This window comes from Phasianus colchicus, chromosome 4, assembly GCF_987193195.1.
Source record: "Phasianus colchicus chromosome 4, bPhaCol1.hap1.1, whole genome shotgun sequence".
NCBI lineage: Eukaryota > Metazoa > Chordata > Aves > Galliformes > Phasianidae > Phasianus > Phasianus colchicus.
In genome coordinates this window covers 10,213,372-10,225,888 of record NC_143439.1, presented here as the reverse complement: position 1 = coordinate 10,225,888, position 12,517 = coordinate 10,213,372, and the positions used below count along the sequence as shown (strand labels likewise).

Genomic DNA, 12,517 nt, shown 5'->3' with positions numbered 1-12,517 from the left:
ACTGTTTCGCCACCCATTGCCTTCAACGTAGTTTTTAACAACCCACTGCATCGTTCAAATTTATCAGAAGCTGGTAAACATGATAAATCCACTCGATGCCATGATCTCTGACCCAAGTATTTACAAGGGAATTTTTGAAATGAGCCCTGTTATCTGATTCAGTTCTTTCTGGGGTGCCATGTCGCCACAGGACTTGTTTCTCGAGACCCACTACGGTGTTTCGGGCGATAGCATGGGGTACCGCATATGTTTCAAGCCACCCGGTAGTTGCCTCCACCGTGGTAAGCACATAATGCTTACCACCTGTGCTTTCCACCCGCAGGGTCGTGGCAAGGTGATAAAATCAACCTGCCACGCCTCCCCATATTTATACTTTTGTCATTGCCCTTCCCCCCAGAAAGTTTTCATCCTCTTGGCTTATTTAATTGCGGCGCATGTGTCACAGTCATGAATAACCTGTGCAATAGTGTCCATAGATAAGTTCATCCCTCGGTCTCTAGCCCACTTACATGTTGCATCCCTTCCTTGGTGGCCCGAGGTCTCATGGGCCCACCGAGCTACAGATAATTCACCCTTGTTCTGCCAGTCCAAGTCTACTTGAGCCACTTCAAGTCCCCTTTGAAACGACGACACTTTACAGCAAGCTCAACACGCAGTTCAACCAAAACATTTGCTACTTTATTTGCCAACCACAAGCAAATTTCTGCACACGCTGTGAAAAGCTTTAAAGGTTCTGCCAGCCACCCAAAGTTGTGCTAGCACGACTGCCAAGGAAAGGTGGTGTCAAGGCACTCAGCCTCCACCACTACTACCCTGGGTGTGGGAAGAGACGTGAATACAAAGCGCACGTTACTCCGCACAGCAGAGCTCCTGGCAAAGACTTGCTGCCCCACCCCTACTCTCCCAAAGCACCCAGAGCACAAAAAGCACAAGGACAGTTAGAGATAAGTGTGAAAGGATAACTTACGTTGTATAGAGAAACACTGGGAAAGGACTGCTGTGGTTTCTTCAGTATTTTAGACTTTGGAAGAGAAGACAGTCAGAATAGTACACCTACAGAAATCTGAGTCGCTCTGCCTGAAGAAATCCAACAGTCAAAAGTTTATCCCCTCCTATTTCCGAGTGATACGGCCGACTCTCCTTGGACATGTACCAGTGATGTAAAATCAGATAAAAGCAGAGGAGGCGAGAAGCAATCTAGCTTGAGCCTGAATCTTCTCAACTCAGCGTTTTCTGTAAAAGCTGCTCTTGTGTCAGAAGCTCCCATCCCCATGCTAACTTGCAGAGCCTGGAGTCATCCATCCCGTTTTCATAAATTGCAAATTACAAGCGAAGCGGGGAACGTACACAGCCCGGTTTTCGCTGAACTCCCCAGACACCAGCCTTACAAGTAACCTGAGGTACAAAGGCTTTGAAAACAGCCAGCCAGCCAGCCCCACGCCAGTCTGCTCTCTGTCACGCATGTGGCTGGGCTGGTGGGCTGGCTAACTCTCCAGGCATCCACCAGCCCCTGTGCGCAGCACACCGCCCAGGGACGTGCCGAGCTGTGCTCCCCCCCAGCGAAGAAAAGTGAGACTGCAGCATCCTTCTCAGCATGAACAGCCTTTTTGGAAAGGGAATTTAAAATAAATAATTGGTTAAATAACTAAAAAATACAAACTGTGCATTATTCAAAACAGTTCAACAGTTTAGGAAGTCAATTAGAACAACCCGATGTTTATTAATAGCGAACAGAATGCAGACTCACGTACTTCAAACATTTCCAGGTGGGAAGGAAATATGCTGCAGGTTTCTTTGATTTGCTGTTGTGTTTTCCTCTCAGAATTAGTGGAAAGCTGCCTGATGGAAAACCTCTGAGATGATCCTGCCCATTAATTACAACAATGAGCATTTTAATCAAAAGCATCATAAAGTCTCTAAAAGCACCCAGAGAAAGCTGGTGACTCGAAGCTCCTAAAGCCACTTTCACACTCTATTTTCAGCTACTTAAAGGTCAACGGTCCTGATTAAATCGAAATGCCAGAGGCTTGAGGGCTCATACACTTTTGTTTTTGATAGTTCAAGGTCAGTACTAAACTGCACTGTTTTGCTAACAAAAAACTGGGAAAACAATTTCCCTCTTGTCTATATCAGATAAAGAATTTTTGCATTACTTGAAATCAGAAAATGTTATTTTTGTGTTCTTCTTTAAAATACCACGTTTTATTTCATTTCACCAGAGGACTTCTGCAAGCTTTTCTACTGGGAACAATCTCACTCAGTTAAACAGTGAGAATCTCTTAAGTGAGGTAACTTTCATTAAAGCATGGATCAGTGAGTCATTAGCAAAATAAAAACACCACTGTAAACAGTCTGCCTCAAAATTCCGAGTCGTGTCACTTGCTCCATTTCTCTTGTTGCGTGATTACGATCCTCTACCTGGATCTAGGATTGATACGACTAGATTGGGTCGATACTTAAAATAATAATAATAATAATAATAATAATAATAATAATAATAATAATAATAATAATAAATTAGTATATGCAAAGGAGAAAACTATAAACTAATTTTCTTTATGTGTATTTTTGCCTGTGCTGTTACAGTTCCTTGCGATAACTGTAGAAGTCATTGAATAATTTCAGTCAAATCTGATAGAGTTCTCCAAGATATTATATTCCTACAGCTTTTGTGAAAACAGGCAGCCCTCCAAGATGAGTGAAATACTATCTTGTGATCCAATACAAATGAGCTCAATCATATTATTAGATGGACAAAGAAGAAGTACCTGAGAATAGATTTCATGGGTCCTACTATTCAAATGCTACCACAGTTGTATACCTTCAGCCTGCATTCTAGCTTTTTTTTTCTCTGTTTCTCTATTGCTACCAGCAAAACACTTGAAATGCAGAAACGTCAAAAGATAGCTTTTTGATACAGCAGCAAATGGGGTTTGTTGACAGTTGAGTTATCTTTCCTCTCACTTATTGATCAAGAGAAGTGAACCGACTCTTTCAGGCGTTGTGAGCAGGTGCTGTAGGACTGGCCTGAGTGGCACCAGCTTCCCAGAACCATTGAACAGCGGAAACCCATTGAGTCATCACACATAGCAAACTACTTCCCCCCAGCTCTCAGTTAGCAACACTAGAGGCTAAATAAAAATTTAAATCTGAATTTCTTTGTTCTGTAAAAAACTTCCAGCTTTCAAGAGGAACATGCTTTAAAATTAAGCCTTCTATAATTTGTAGCTTCTTTGAAGGCAGAGAGGGGGTTTTTAGATCACAGAATAATCACATTATCACAGCGAGCTCACTACAAAGAGACTATTGCAAGTCTCTCACTACAAACATTGAGGTCCTTTCTTTAACCCACCCCCCATAACACTCTAAATTACCTCCCTCCATCCCCACTATTGATGTATCTTGAAACATGGAACAAGGAGAGCAATTCTCAGACTACCTTGTGTGTAAAACCTTTGTCGTGTCGTATACTTTCAAGTTATTAATCATCCTCCGTTTGCAACATTGAGTTTCACAGCAAGTAGATTAGTTTAACTCCTGAACTTTGATAATCCTGGATGCAGCTATTGGGACTTACCTTTTCTGGAGGCTATTTATTTATTTTATTTAAACAACCATTCACAGGTTATTCATTGAGAAGCTCTGGTCTAGAGAATATCACATTGTAGTATATATACACTGAAATTTTTTCTACTTAGTTGGCCATAAAAGTATTATAAAGTTTACATAAAAGTATGCCATGTCATGGCATTTTCTTATTAAGCTCTCCCACATTTCTCGTTTTCTGAACTTTCTCGAAATTGAATGCATTTCTTATTATTCTAGTTATCAGCATTCTGTGCTGCTGGTACCTATGCCTGCCATGACCAAACCACAGAAAGATCATCTTGCTACTTCTGTCAGTTACTGTCTTATACATCCAAACTTTGTGTAAATCACAGGCCCGTTTTAGGGGGAAAGTTCCTATTCCCTGTAATATTTGTCTGTTTTAATAGCATTTCATTTTTAACTAAATAAAAAAAACTAAGAATAAATAACTGTAATACATAATACTTTTTTGACTTTTAAATGAAACGGAGTCAGGACAGAAGCCATTTGTTTGATCTGTTCTCATTCATTCGCTAATTTACATCCTATAGAAATCAGGTGAAGAGAAGAGGGACTCACATTTACAAGGAAACCCACAGCATTCTTCCTGTTATTCTGCAGTAAGTCATCTTCCCTGACAATTAGGAGGAGATTCCAACTGTATTAATGTAGGTGTACACGCATCATCATTTCCATACAAGTGTTGTCCACACAACTTCTGCAGCTGAACAACTGAAGTCCTGAAAAAAGATACAGGTCTTTTGCTAGGCAGGGCACATAAGAAAGGGAATTCAGATCACAGAATCAAAACACAGAGATAAGCTTCATTCAGTAACAAAGGTTTAGTCACCTAACTCAGCAGAGTGTTTTAAACAGTTTTCTAATTTGTAATGGCTGCAAGCGCCCACTAGATTAACACAAATGCCAGACCCTGTCCTGATCTATGCTAGGCCAGTCCCCTGTTGCCTGCCTTGAATAAAGTTCTGTAGCGGAGGCAGTGTGTGCCTGCTGGCATATGTCAAGAGACTATCTTTTTCAACTCCCAAAAAATCAGAAACCCCTTTCCTCCTTTTTCACTTTCCCAGAGAAAACATTTCAAAAGCTGAGATGCATAATAGACCCCACTGTCTGATCTACATGTGGGCACTGTCAGTGTTTTGCTTTATATATCATCCAGATTTAGAAGGATCAGTGTGACTGGTAAGGAGAACCAGCAAACAGATTTATGTAGCATTATCTACTTACCTAAAATACTCTATTGGCAGTAAGGCCTAAAATCATTTGACTAATCTTGTTCTCTTTGACATGCTTTCTTTGTGGGAGCAGCACATAATCCCTTGTTTTCAAAGGCTTCTTGGAAATCCGACTTCTTCAGCTTCACAGTTGACTTACTTTGTTATATCTGAAATGCGTGGTTTTAACAAATCCCACTTGTGTCTAATCCTTTCTTCGTAGACAATCAATGGGTCCAGTTACCTCAATAACTTGAAAAACTCTGAAAAACAGGAACAAAAGCCATACTTCTCCCCACTCAAGTCTTGTCATTCGTTTTCTTGCCATTCATTTGTCTCCTAGCTTTAATACAGAACTATAATCCTGGACCATGGCACTCAAAAAAGGAAAAGTACAATGCTTAATTATAACAAAGGAACAAATATCAAGTTATTTCATGCTTAAATTTTCAAACTGCTACAGGAGAAAGTCTCACCAGCACAATGCCACGGTTCACAGGGGTTGGTGTGTCTCGTTGCCCAGGCAAGGCTCCTTTCTCCCAGTGCTACCTGACTGACTTAACTCTGCTTACACACACTCCCAAGACAATTATTCTGGGGAATTAATAGCATAAGCAACTAACAGAGCCTTCTGGAAGTAGCCTTCCTCTTAAAACTGATTATGCCTGCTTTCTCAAACAGGTGAGGGTAATAAAAAGAAAAAAGGGTATGAGTTTTGCGGCCACTGACTGGGCAAACTCGAGGCAGAAGAAAAGGGATTCTGCTGAATGAGACAGTGTTTTCAGCCTTCAGAGTTTAGGCGCTAGTTTCAAAATGGAATAGTTCTGAGTAGCAAAGATCACATATGAAATTTTAGCTTACTCCTCTTGGGACAATGACTCCAAATGCAAAATTATCATCAAAATTTGCACGCTAAGACAGATCTGTAACAAATGCAGTAAAACAAAATTAAGAGCGTTTGTATAAAAGGCCATTTTCATTTATTCTTATCATTGACAAATGTTCTTTTCAGGTTTCAATTCAGAAAGTTTTACGTAGATGAAGAGCAATTTGCAAATGATGTTTTAAACCTGTACTGTATGTCACAACTGGGTTCCACTCAGGAGGTGCTTACCGACTGTGTAAAATGTAATGGCAAAATGCTCTCTGATTAAATAACTAAACACTTGGCAACCACAATATGCAGCTTATCTGGCAACTCCCCATAAGCCTGGAAAGCTTTTCTCTTCTTTTTTTTTTACTTCCTTCTCTTTCAACCAAGGAATTATTTTCAACAATGGAATTATAGAGAACAAAGAAATGAGGAACAAAAATTTTGAAGCAATAGAGAAAAACTGTACTTTATATAACTATCTTAGCAACTCAGATGTTTGTATATTCAGCATCCCAATCAAACTGTGGTCCTCCCCTAGTGGTAATTTACCACAGATAAAAATAGCCACGAGTAGGAGAATTGCTCTTCAGCTATTATAAATGAATGTGACTCTTACACTACGAAACATTTCCCCTAAACATCCTATGAGCTCAAATGACCACTCCAATATAGAGCAAATAAATGAATATGAAAAGCAGTTTATTGGCTATCAGGGCTAATGAGATAAAGATCTGTACACCAAGTACCCTGAAAGCATTCAGGAATGAAGTGCCAGCAAATCCCTTCACTAAAAGCAAAAACCTGCAATATTTATTATTTTTTACGAGTTTCCGTGCTGTGTGAAACTATTTGCACCTCATCAAGCTTTTCATAGAAGTCATTTGCTAACCGGTGTGAGAAAAAATCTCATATTAAGCACTAGCTACATTTAATGCAGAACTACCAAGAAGACCTTACAGTTCACGTCTTCTATTACTTTTGTTTTCGATATAAGAAAACTTAAGCTTCAATTCCCATGATTCCCTCACTTTTCACTTCTCACTACACATTTAATTTAATTTCGTACTTATTTTGGAATAATTTTGATTAAAAGATATTGCATCAATGAAAGAAATTATCCGTGTGTCTGTGGATGAATCCACAATATCTTCTAACTGGGGGGGTCTAGATGTTAGCTGTTTACAATCTAATAAGTCTTACATTTGGAGTTTAAAGCCTCTTTTAGAGAGACATTGCATTTCTGTGTAAGCGTAAGACATTTTTGCAGTATTTTGCTGTAGCTCTGCGTGGCTTGAAGATATTGGCAGTACGTGTAAGTAGCTGGAAAAATCAGATAAATTTTCAGACACACAAAATGTAATTCCTTACATGCCTGAAGTTGTCTACTTTTCCTCATTTTCACATGAATTTATTGGAGATATCATCTCTACCTGTGAATTTCATCCTCACAGATATCTTTGGCCTTCTGGACGGTTCTCTTAGTCAGGTTTTATTCATACGTTCTGTCCAGGGCTTGCTCTGCATTCTGTTTTCCCACATCTTCTCAGGGTAATACTTCACTGACAGTCGGAGCAGAAGATGACTTTTTCACGACTTCTTGAGAAACCTGTGAATTAAAATACAGGTTTGACAATGGTTCATTTGCTAATATTAGTCAAATTTTACTCAGGCATGCTTTATTTATTTCAGATTTATTACTTTAATCCAAATAATTCAGAAATTCAAGATGAATGTTTCTCAGTAATAAAATCAATAATTTCCTCTGTCTTCCATTTCTCTCCAAGTGACAGTTAATTTTCAGAACCCTTGTAATGACAGGTCAAAAGAACAGCAAGGAGGGGTCAACAAAGAGAATGCTAGAGATGTTAACAGCCCCAAAGACCGCATTTCAAGGAGTTAATTAACCATGCTGTTGTTGCAATAAGGGAATAAAAAAAATTAAAAAAAAATCATTTAGTTCTTTTGATATTTGATCATTTACAGTATATCTTTCAGAGAAAGGATCTGTTTGTGATTGTTGCTTACTGCCAAATGAATGACCATAACATATTCTTTGTCTGTGTTCTCTTCTCCAGGAAAAAGCTGTATTTTCTTATTATATTCCCCGAATTTGCAGGGAGTGAGTGCTGTTTTTTGTCAAAAACCTATATTCCTGCACCAAGACACGCATGTAGTCTTAGTGATGCTTGAAACAGTGAACTATTTTTTCTTTTGGTTTTCTTTTAAAATCTTTCTTGGGGCCACTCTGCCACCTGCCTACAGCTGAACAGAACTGTGCAATGCTTCTCAGATTTGCAAAAGCTAGTTATGTTAAACATGCAAAAATACACACAGGCTGAAGGCATGAACCTGTGCTTCTCCGCCTGTATTTTGTCAAGAACATACTCATAAATGCTTTAGTCAGTTGAAAGTAAAAAGGGCAGTTGAAGGATGTTCTTCAGATAATTTGCAGGAGTAAAACTTCACCTGAATTCATTCACATCACAACCAACTCCCACAACCATCAACGTTGACAGATGACAGATTATTCAGCTTTTCTACTCTTGTCAACTCCATGCAGCTATTCTGCCCCTATCTAAAATGACTTGACCACCATGTGAAGGAACATCTTGCCACTCCATTGCCTTTGAAAAAAAAGTCCTTCCTTTGTGCTCTGTGGTAGGCAGAACTAACTCCAGCACGTGAATGGAGACATCCTCTGATGGTAAACTAAACATATCTCAATCCCTTCGAGTAAAGCCACACTCTATTTTTATTCAAATAAATATTTATAACTGTTTAGAAAAATCTTATATTTTGTTCTCTTTCTTCAACTTTTACTCATGAAGTTGTCTCACAGGTATTATCCCGTATTTGGGAACATGGATTATAGTTTCTGAAAAAGGACAACTAGAATTTAGACACAGAGCCTGGGGCTATCAAATGGGAACAAATACAGATAGATGAAAAATAACACAGTCCAGGCACAATTTACCTCAAACCGTAATAATTATGTTCAGTGAAATGCAGTCTAACAGTATCGTCTGAATTTCTCAGACCTTTTACAAAAACTAGACTCATGGTCAAGGTGCCTTCATAACTGAAGCACCAAGCTGTGTAATGATTCGGTGCAGTGGTTCACCGTTAGCAGACAGCCTGTGATAAGATGCAATTTTAAGTCTACACTGTAGCAGAATTCCTGAGGAAAAAGTGCCACCAAAGAATTATTATTTTTACAGAACTGCAGAACAGTGATGTAGGACAATTTAGGATGTCTTATATAAAATTAATTTGATTTGTTTCTCCAGGCTTTATTTTTTCTGCAGATAAATGAGACAGGTTGTACTCCGATTAGTTTTACGTATGGTTGCCATTGTAAGGGCAAACCTTTTAAATTTCTCTTCTAGGCTTTAATTTCATTTTGGAGGAACGCAGTGAACCAGATTGATAAATCAATCTTATTCATGTTTACATTGCAAACAACACTGGACCCTGAGCAGGGTTCTGGAGCACTGCAGACGAAGTAAATAGGATTAGTACACAAAAACAGTAGAAAAGTGTATTTTTCCCCCTCTATGTGTCTGCTGGAGGAAAGAAATAAAACAAACTGGGTAAAAATGAACACCTGTTCCCTGAGATTATTACTAGTTTAGATACAGGACTCATATGTTTTTTACTTGAGAAATAGTTTGGAAATAAATAAATAAATAAAAATAAAATAAAAAATAGAACATCGTATAAGTTATCCAAGTTCCTGATTAAATTGGTTGCATTTCACTACTTTTTCCATGGGAATCAATGTTCGTGGGGTGCAGAGACATTTTACTGCCACTTCTCTAATGTAAGCACTGCGCCATTATTTTTGCGAGCGTATCAGATATTCTCATTGACAGCACTAATTCACAGCAATCACAAAACCAAAGAGCATCTTATGGCCACTTCTACCTTGATACTCATCTACATTATTAAACTGGCTCTGTCAACTGATAGCGAATACACAGCTGAGCAGAATAAGTAAGGAAATACATCTAATCCTACATCCTATCCTATTTTTTAGACTAAAGCATGACAAAGAAGAGTTCTTTTTAAATGATGACACAGGTATTTGTAGATTTCAAGGAACTGAGGAGTATAACTCATACCTAAACAGAGTTTATATATAAAGTGGCCCTTTATTTTTAGATAATTAACCTCTAGCTTGGAAAAGTCCTGCAAGCCCAAGTATCTCCGTTCTCAAACATGTCACTGATTCCCAAAAGAAATACTATTCAGTGTTGACAAAAATTTCAGTTCTTTGGCAAAAGACTCATTACTGCCAGTGCTTTTTCTTTGCAGAGAACTGGTTCCTTAGCTCAGATCTGTGAAGAACTTGTGGTGAATTTGTTAAGCTCATTAGAAATTACTGAAAGGCAGACACCTTGTGTTGCCACACAAGAAAAACCACCCATGCAGAATAAACACATCTCCCAAATAACATAGCAGATTTGCTTCCCAGTTTTGTATATTACCTCGCCATGCATCATTCTGATTTAGGCCTTTATGGGTACAAAATGCTTCATTTAGAATCATGGCAAATGCCTTCAAATTTTGCAACATTTTAGAAGAAAGAGATCCTCCAACTGTATGTGTGTATGGAAAATAACAGTGTTATCAATGACCAGGAAGACTTACTGTTGACAGATACCCACTGCACAGACCACTTGAAAATGAAGTGCTTTCCAAACATATTCTTTCTGCGTATCTATAATCTCTCTTCTGCCTAAATCCATTTCCTCTCCCATTCCATCATCACCGTCAAGTTCTTAAAAACCTGAATTGCATCACATTCATTGAGTCAAAAACTGTACATGGACCCCAAGGCTTTAGATCGCTTACACCTTCATTCTTCACTGGACTTTTGTCAGGAAATTAACAGACGTGGCCTAACAACATTCAGGCAAGCGGGTGCCCCGATGCAGCATATTGTGTAACCCCGATTCAGTCCATGTTAAGTGCAGGGTAAGGAAGGACAGCCTCAGAACTGCTACAGCTGCACCAACCGGACAGAGATCACCATTCAGAAGGTGATAGCCCCTCTGCAACACAGAGAGAAAGAGAAAATGTTGTCATGAAAATCCACGTGGGATCTACTGTGAATGTGAATTAACAGGTCTTGCAAGAAATAATTCCCATTCTTAGAAAGTGTGAAAGTTACGTAGTGGCTGCCTATTTTCAAACTGATCTGTATTCAGAAGGATGTGTTTTGTCGTCTTGACAAGATAAATGTTCTATATATCACTGATAACCACATAACCTATACAGCAAAGTTACGAGTATTAGCCTAAAAGCAGTTTTAACCTTGCAGAAATTTATTTTTGACTGTTTATTTTTGACAGTACGTCTATGAAGCAGTGGTTTATTTCTTAGCATATAACATAATTTCTGTGCTTGAAGATCCTCCTATCAATTTTCTCTTAAGAGGACACTAACAAGCATTTCATTCTCTCTCCCGCCATACAGAAGAAGGACAGAAGTTTATTTCTTTGATTGCTGAGATCCCCTTGTGCACTTGAACTCACTGTAACATCCCGTGTGCTCCTTGGAAAGCAATTACACAACTCCTTTACTTCATTTCACCTCTAAATAGCTGCAGAAACAGAATGATCTCTGCTACCAATCCAATTCAGAAAGCAGTTAACTTCCTGTAATGACAACCTCAATAAAAGTTGCCAGCATTTTTCAAAGTACAGGCTTTTGCCTGCAGTCTATGAGGATACAATTACAACCAGGCCAGGCTGACGCTTCAAAATCTGGTATATCACCTGTAAAGGCAAATGCCACCTGCATGAGAGCAGTGCCATCATCACAGTAAAATTCCAAGTTTAGAACTTTAAAATTCACACTGCTAGATATATTTCACCCCTTTCTCTATTGTGTAGGTCAGAAGTAATGTTTCTATGTGCCCAAACAACAGATTTGGATCAAATGTTCAGCCACTTAGCCCTTGCTCAGCTTCTTAAGCAGTTCTGCCCAAGATAGCACCTGGGCAAAAGACATACCCAATACTACGGGACCTAAAGCACGTTCACTGGCACTTGAACTTGGAAGCTTTTAGAGATCAAGAAAGAAGCTTGTGCAAAACTTACCGACAATTTAACACAATACGTAAATGATCTTAAAGAGAGAACAGCATCAGACTCTTTTAAAGTGACCCAAAAGGGGCACTGTACTGAGTAGCAGAGAACATTTATGCTTACTGGAATGCAGATTTCATCACAATCCCTAACACTTCAGCTAGGAGTTCCAGCTTCAACAGTTGCCTACATTTTTTAACTTTTAAACCCCACAGACTAAAACTCACTATATTTTATCTGAATTGAAGGTGTGACAACACTGCTGTTATCTCCTAAGAATGACTTACAGTCTATGCTACCAGCTTTGAATCTTGATTAATGAAGGTGACTTGGGAAAAATTACAGAGTAGGAACATTACGTTGCGTCACACCCTTTCCATTTTCTCTCTGAGGCTGCACCTGTAAAACTTCATACTTGACAATGCACGTCAAAGTGATCCGTGAAAGACTGAGCTAGTATTTGAAATGTCTTCTCCTGTACGTAGTGCCACAGCTGGTCTCATGTCAGACCCTGCAACACTTGCCTTGGTACTGATCTGTAAGTCTATAGCTGCAGGGGTAGGAGAAACAAGCCGCGTGAACAACTGCACGACTGGACGTCTCAACAGCACCTCGCAGTGTGTTCATAACTTGTTCTAAGAGCTTAGCAAGTAGAGCAATTGCCACCCACTCTCTTTCCGTGCAGACAAATCATATCAATAACACGAGTTATTACAGATTGAGAAGCAGTA

General features: G+C 39.0%; 1 long non-coding RNA gene across 3 annotated transcripts in view; it reads right to left on the bottom strand.

Moving 5' to 3' along the window:
- Positions 1 to 712: 712 nt before the first annotated feature.
- The window catches only part of LOC149918045 (uncharacterized), a 29,929-nt gene continuing 18,124 nt past the window's right edge, over positions 713 to 12,517 (bottom strand). The window contains exons 2-5 of one of the 3 annotated variants that reach the window (XR_016466311.1): positions 7,125 to 7,300; positions 4,834 to 5,083; positions 4,168 to 4,328; positions 713 to 1,603 (exon numbers count right to left, since the gene is read on the bottom strand). This is a non-coding gene — a long non-coding RNA (uncharacterized LOC149918045). Of the gene's footprint in view, positions 1,604 to 1,759; positions 1,865 to 4,113; positions 4,329 to 4,833; positions 5,084 to 7,124; positions 7,301 to 12,517 lie in introns of those variants that run through there. The other 2 variants (XR_016466312.1, XR_016466310.1) reach the window with 2 other exon arrangements.